This window comes from Corapipo altera, unplaced genomic scaffold (assembly GCF_003945725.1).
Source record: "Corapipo altera isolate COAL_440 unplaced genomic scaffold, ASM394572v1 295, whole genome shotgun sequence".
NCBI classification, from domain to species: domain Eukaryota; kingdom Metazoa; phylum Chordata; class Aves; order Passeriformes; family Pipridae; genus Corapipo; species Corapipo altera.
The window spans coordinates 3,978,478-3,985,589 of NW_020884936.1; positions in this window are offsets into that span (position 1 = coordinate 3,978,478).

Consider the following 7,112-nt stretch of genomic DNA (forward strand, 5'->3'; position numbering starts at 1 on the left):
GAGGTGATTGGCTTAACTTCAACCTCTCTGGATCTGATTCCAGAGGATGGTGAGGGCAGGGAGTTCTTTTGGGATGCAGAGAGGCTGTGGCTCCATCCATGGAGGTCTGGGAAGAGGAAGGATTGGGCTGGAGCAGGTGCTGCTGCACAGAGACCCCTCACAGGTCAGGAATGGGCTGAATTCCAGGCCGGAAAAACGCACCTGGAGAGGTTTTGAGTCGTGCTCAGTGCGGGGAGGAGGCAGCTCAGGTCCCCCTAGTTTTGGGGTCAGGAGCTGGTGGGAGTTGCTGCTTGGTGGGAAATAAGGATACAAACTGAACTGTGGGAACAACCCAGTAACAGAGGGATTTAAACCCCGATTTTGGGATTTTCTGTCTTGTTTGCTCCAACCCAGCTCTTCCCAATAACAAATTCCCAAGTCAGCTGGAAGGGGCCTCTCAGAGCAGCTCTGCTGCTGCAGTCACAGTAGCATCATTCTCACCTCTTCCCTGGAGTCTCCACCACCAGGCATTTGTTTTTTCTCCCACGAAACGAGGAGCTGAGCAGTTTTCTACACTGCTCCTGAAACCTGAGGCTCCCTGGAGGAGATCCTTTGAGGTCCTTCCAGCCTTATCACGGGGATATAAATGAGGTCTGTCTGTCCCCAGTAGCTGGGTTCCAGCTGGACTCTGGCCAGGATTCAGCTCCCAGATTTTCACACCTAAATGTAGAGGTGCAGCTCAGAGGCCAGTGCCAGTTTTGGGGCCCTGGGGAGCCCAACCAGCCTCCAGTTGTTGTCCAAGGAAGGTGCAATTCTCCCAGAAATACAATCAGGGGCAACTTGGATACCCTGAGCACCTCAAAGACCACTTTGTACCTCTGTGTGGGCAGCTGGGACTTGTCTGAAAGATCCAGTCTGTGCATGGAGAGGGATCAGCTGGCCAGGGGTAGGTTGGCAGGAGCTGAAGGTCTTCACAGACCAGGGAATATCCCAGGAGGTAAAACAGGAAGGAAGAATTTCCTGGCTGGAGAGGGACTTCTCACAAGGGCTTGTAGTGACAGGGCAAGAGGGAATAGCTTCCCACTGCCAGAGGGCAAGGTTAGATGGGATATTGGGAAGGAATTCCTGGCTGGGAGGGTGGGGAGGCCCTGGCACAGGTTGGCTACCCCTGGATCCCTGGAAGTGTCCAAGGCCAGGTTGGAGCAACCTGGTCTAGTGGAAAGTGTCCCTGCCCATGGCAGGGGGTGGCACTGGATGATCTTTAAGGTCTCTTCCAACCCAAATCCATGAACATCCTCTTCTCCTGGCAGTGCCCATGGCTTTGCTCACCCATAAATCAACCCCCCCAAGGTTGTGTCCCCATAGAGCACTTTGATTTCCTGAGGAAGGTGCAGCCACACTGGCACAGAGCTCACAGAGTCATCTGGGTTGGAAAAGACCTCTGAGGTTGAGTCCAACCTCTGCCCCATCCCCTCCTTGTCCCCCAGCCCAGAGCACCGAGTGCCACATCCACTCATCCCTTGGACACCCCCAGGGGTGGGGACTCCAAACCTCCCTGGGCAGCCCCTGCCAAGGCCTGACCACCCTTTCTGTGAAGAATTCCTTCCTGATGTCCAACCTAAACCTCTCCTGGTGCAGCTGAAGGCCGTGTCCTCCTGTTGCCTGGGAGCAGGGCCCGACCCCCGCGTGTGGGGAGGTTCTGGGGCTGAAGGTCAGGTGTGGTCAGGTCCTGGCTCTTTGTGTGCTGTCAGCAAAGCAAATGCCTTGTTCAAACACGCTCCTCCATGGGAAAGGAGAGCACCAGGATTGTGGTTGGGGCTTGGAGCAGGGAGTGCTGGGCCCTGGAAGAGCTGGGAGGGAGCAACAGGAAAGCTCTCGGGTGGTTTGGGGTGGCCTTGGCAGTGCTGAGTTAGTGGTTGGACGTGATCTAAGAGGTCTTTGCCACCTAAATGATTTTATGATTCTGTTCCTGGAGTGGTGGCCTGGAAGCAGCCACGAATCCTTGTGTCTCCATCCATCATCTCCCCTTTCCTTGTGTCACACACATTTGCAAAACTCTGTGTTTCCATGAATCATGGAACATCCTGAGCTGGAAGGGACCCACAAGAACCATCCAGTCCAGCTCCTGGCCCCGCCCAGGACACCCCAACAATCCCACCCTGTCCATCAGAGCGTTGTCCAAACCCTCCTGGAGCTCTGGCAGCCTTGGGGCTGTACCCACTGCCCTGGGGAGCCTGGGCAGTGCCCAACCAGCCTCTGGGGGAAGAACCTTTCCCTAAAATCCACCCTGACCCTGCCCTGGCACAGCTCCAGGCCATGAAAAGTGTGTGGTGTGTCCTCATGTTCTGCAGGACTTGGTGAAGCAGAGCTGCTCGAGCCAGCTCTGATCACGAGGGGCAGAGGGGAAAAGGAGTTTATTTGCTCTGGCCCATTTCTCAGGCCCTGAGAAAGGGCTTTGGGTAGAAGGAGCATTTTCTGGAATTATCTTCTCTGAGCTGGACACTTTTTCAGGCTTGTGGACCTTCCTGTGGGTCCAGAGTCCTGGCCAAGGATGACTGAGTGTTAATTAATAATGTCAGGTGGGGAATTAGGCAAAAAAGGTGGTTGTGAGGGCAATGGGGTGAGAAGGGCAGAGCTGGTGTGGTTGTTAATCCCATAAACCAGAGAAAATAGGGGCAGTGACCTCCTGTGAAGCAGAGACCTGTGGTGGGAGCATCACTGCTCCCCAAGCCATCACCTTTAGTCCCACCACGCACCTGCTGGACTCTCCCCCAAATTAGGATTAGGACCCCCGCCCCCCCCAAAATGAAAGCAAGGGAGAAAAATGCTCCCCAAAAATGATAAGAAGAAATGAAACCCAAACCCTTCACTGCTCTTGGGAAGTTGGTACCATGAGGACCCTAAATGCTGCTTTCTCCTGTAGCTGTGGGTGAGGGGATTAATCCCACCCACCTTTAGATCCCTGGGATCTTTCCAGAGCTGGAGGATGAGGGTTGACCTTCCCACCTGGGATTCCCTACTCTGATTTTCGGTGGGCTGGGATGATTGTACCTCTGAGCACAGAGGAAGCCTGAACAGATGTCCTTGGCTGAGATTTCCGTGTCCAACCAGAAGAAACACCTGGGATGTGAATCCTGGTGTCATCCCAGAGAATGTTTGTGCTTGACCAGGGAGAATTCCAGTTTCCTCTCGCAATTCCCACCCCAGAGTGTATCAACCGTGTTCCTCCCCCTCCTTGTCCATTTTATTTTGTGAAGTGGGGCTGTGCCAGGCCACGAGGCACTTCCAGGGAGAGAGTCATCCCATCCTAACACCTGGAATCCCTATGATTGGAAAAGATCTCCAAGTTTGTCAAGTCCAACCTTTGACCGTGGACACTTCCATGGACAAATCCTGTCCCTCTGAAATCCCAGTCCTGGGAGGAGATGCCTTCAGCTCTGTAAGCATCAGGGGACCTCAGGGAGTGACCCTGGAGTAGATGCCTTGTCTGGGGACAAATCGAAGCAGGTGTCACCTTTCCATTGGGATTCCTCCAGCTCATGGAAGATGTTGTCCTGTGGGCTCCCTCCCATTCCAGGGGACATCATTTAGATGCCAAGGACTGCTCTGATAAGACCCTGGAAGAATGTTCAGAGAGCTGCTGATGGGTTTCAGAAGGAATTTGGAACCCAAACCCAAGGTCTCTGGTCATTCCATGAGTACTTGTCTCCCAGGAACATCCTTTATGGGAAGAGGTGGGAGAGTGTCCATTGGTGACTGTGGGACATCCCTGAGGGCAACAGGGGATGGATCTGTTCCTTCAGCATCCCAGCAAGGTTTGCAGAGGGTTTTGACTGAGGTAGGTCTTTCCTTGTGTCCAGGAAGGAAATTTGGAGCAGGACAGGGAGGGAGAAGTTCCTCTCCCAAAATTATCTCCCTTATAAACAGCTGATGTGAGTTGAGAATATGGAGATTGGATGGGAGGGCTGAGCTTTTGGGTCAGACGATATTCCAGCCTGGTATCACCCATTGCATCTTCTGCAGGTCACTTTGGAAAGTCACATTCCGGGAAATAATTTTTGATTTGGGGCTCAGGATTCTTTTTATTTGGGGTTGGGGGGTTCCTGGGGCAGCAGTGAGAGCTCAGAGCTCACCCCACCCAACCTGCTCCTCAGGATGAGGAGTGCTGGCTTTGAACTGAAATGGGGGAGATTTAGGTTGGATTTGGGATGAAATTCTCCCCTGGGAGGGCGATGAGGTGCTGGCACAAGTTTCCCAGACAAGCTGTGGCTGCCCTATCCCTGGAAGTGTCCGAGGCCAACCTGGACTAGTGGAATGTGTCCCTGCCTGTGCCAGGGGTGGGGCCGGATGAGCTTTAAAGTCCCTTTAGAGGGTGGTGAGGCCCTGGCACAGGTTGCCCAGTAGTTCTCCCTCCAGGATGGGCATCTCACAGCATTAATTCCTTTTTCCCTTGACTCTCCCACTGTCCCCCCAGAGCTCAGCCTGGCCAAGGAGCAGAGCCAAGGGGAGGAACCCCCCAAAATTTCCTTTTCCCTCGGCTGAGGGCAGGTTGGGAGCGGGTTAGGGATGGTTGGATGTGCGGGCAGGGCCTCGGGGAAAAGGAACCGGGAGCTTTTTTTCTCTCACCGACGACGTGGGGATCAGAGGGGCTGCCCAGAGCCCTAATGAAGATAAATGGACACCCCCCCCCTCTCTCCTGCAGCCTTTATTGATGGGCTGTGGGGTGAAAGGCGAGCGCCGGAATGTTCATTTCAGGAGCCGTCACGAGGGTTCCGCGCAGGGGAAGGTGTAAGAAAAAGCGCCTTGTGCTTGAAAGTTCCTCCAAGATGAGGCTTTACAAGCCTTTCCCCATTCCTTCCCCATCCATCACTTCCCGGGACCCCTTTGTAAATGCAAATTGCACTTTGATAGGAATAATGCACTGAGCCTCTATTAGTGTCTGGGTAATGGAGAGGGTGATTTTAATGCAATCACTCTTGAGCCGAGGCACACAGGAGCTTCTCTGAGGCTGTGTATCAAAAAACAATCTGAAATCAGGCTCCTCCCCTGCCTCCCATCCCTGGCTTTCTGCAGGAGTTGGGATATTTTTTTATTTTGGGGCTCAGGGTTCTTTTTATTTGGGGGTTCCTGGGGCAGCCGGAGGGTTTCGGTGGGAATTTGGGAGCTCACCCCGCCTGACCTGGTCCCCAGGACAAGGAGTGGTGGCTTTAAACTGGAAATAAGGGAGATTTAGGTTGGATTTGGGAAGGAATCCTTCCCTGTGAAGGCAGTGAGGTGCTGGCACAGGTTTCCCAGGGAAGGTGTGGCTGCCCCATCCCTGGAAGTGTCTGAGGAGCAACCTGGTCTAGTGGGACACGGGGAATGGCTTCTCACTGGAAAAGAGGAGATTTAAATGGGATATTGGGAAGGAATTCCTGGCTGGGAGGGTGGGGAGATCCTGTCCCAGGTTGGGCAGAGAAGCTGTGGCTGCCCCTGGATCCCTGGAAGTGTCCAAGGCCCGGTTGGAGCAACCTGGGCTAGTGGAAGGTGTCCCTGCTTGTGGCAGGAGGTTGGAATTGGATGGGATTTAAGATCCCTTCCACCCCAAACCGTTCTGGGATTCTATGCCAAGGCTTGTTTTCCCAGACTGGGATGCCTGAAACATGGAATGGCCGTGGGGGACGTGGGACAACCTGCATCCCTCGGAGCTTGCTGTGATTTTTAGGGCCATGAGCTGCCTCATCCCCCGGAGCTGTTTCTTCCCAGGCTCCCACATGTGCTTCCAAGCAGGAGGGAGCTCGTTCCACCCCAGCTGTAAACATCTCAGAGTGATGGAGAGTGTGGATGTGCAGAGCAGCCCCCGAGATCCCTGGAGTGTTTCTGCACTCAACAAACTGATTTTTTTCTCATGTCCCAGCCTGATCTCTCCCTCCCAGGCTGTGCAGCAGCAGCTCCAGCACTGAAATCAGTTAAAGCTGCTTTAAAATAAAAGGGGAAAAAAAAAGAAAGTCACATTTCAAGGCATTGGGATCCCACTCCACACACACACACACACACACACTTTGGGAGGTCAGAAAAAAAACTGCTTTGAACTGTTTAAAAACAAATCTGAGGCATCATTCATCTTCATTAATGAGATATTTAACCAGTCCCTTTTAATAACTTTTTGATGCATATGCCAAGTGAAAAAGAAAAAAAAACAAGACAACCAAACATTTTCTGCTTAAAAGGCCATTAGTTTGGTCTCATTTGCTGATTAAAAGACCATTATGCTCCGTTCCCTTTCCTACCTTAGCTCCTAAATCCTGCTTTTTTTTGTGTTTTTTTTTCCTGGTATCACCATCACCCTCCCTGGGAGCAGCACAGGGTCCTTCTCACACCTCCCATGGATTTGGTCCTCTGAGGGTTTGCCCACAGGTCAGGGAAAGGAGGTGACTTTTCCCACCTCTCCCAGTGCAGGATTTAAACCCCTGGAGAAGTTAATCCCGACGGATCGGCCTAAACCTCCTCCAACCTGTTGGGGGATGAATTGTCCTGGGTTCTGGGATGGATTTTTCTCCCACTGCTGGAAATCAAAACCAGCCAGTAGCATAAATCTGAGGCTCCTTCCCCAAGGGTGGCTCCAAAGATGGGGTCCTCCAGCACCTTCCCAGTGGAGATGGAATATTTAGTGCCAGCTGGACACATCCGAGCGAGGCCCAGCGTGGCTCTTCTGAACTCTGGGGTGGGAACCACCACTTTTTGGGGGTCCTTGACTCCCAAAATGAAGGATATAGGGAGAGAAAAGCCCTTTCATAAATCAGGGGTGGAGAACAAAGGGAGGAAACATGGAAAGCAGAGGGGGGACTTTCCTGTTTCTCGAGGAGCAGAAGGAGAGGGATGGGGAAGGCAGCAGTGAAATCCTCGACTGGAACGACAAAAGGGAAAGAAATTAAAGCCAGATTTGTTCCCCTGGGCTGGAGGAAGGAGGATCCCTTCTGGTTTGTTCCTTCTTTCTTGTTTCCTTTAAAGCCAGGAGATCAATTGCAGGGTTTAATGAGAACCGTCTCGTGCCAGAGGTGGACAATGCGGCTCCTGGAGAGGGACGTTCCCGGCATCCCGGAGATTTTATGGCAGCTTGGAGCGTCAGGATCCACCCCTGGGAGTCCCAGCCC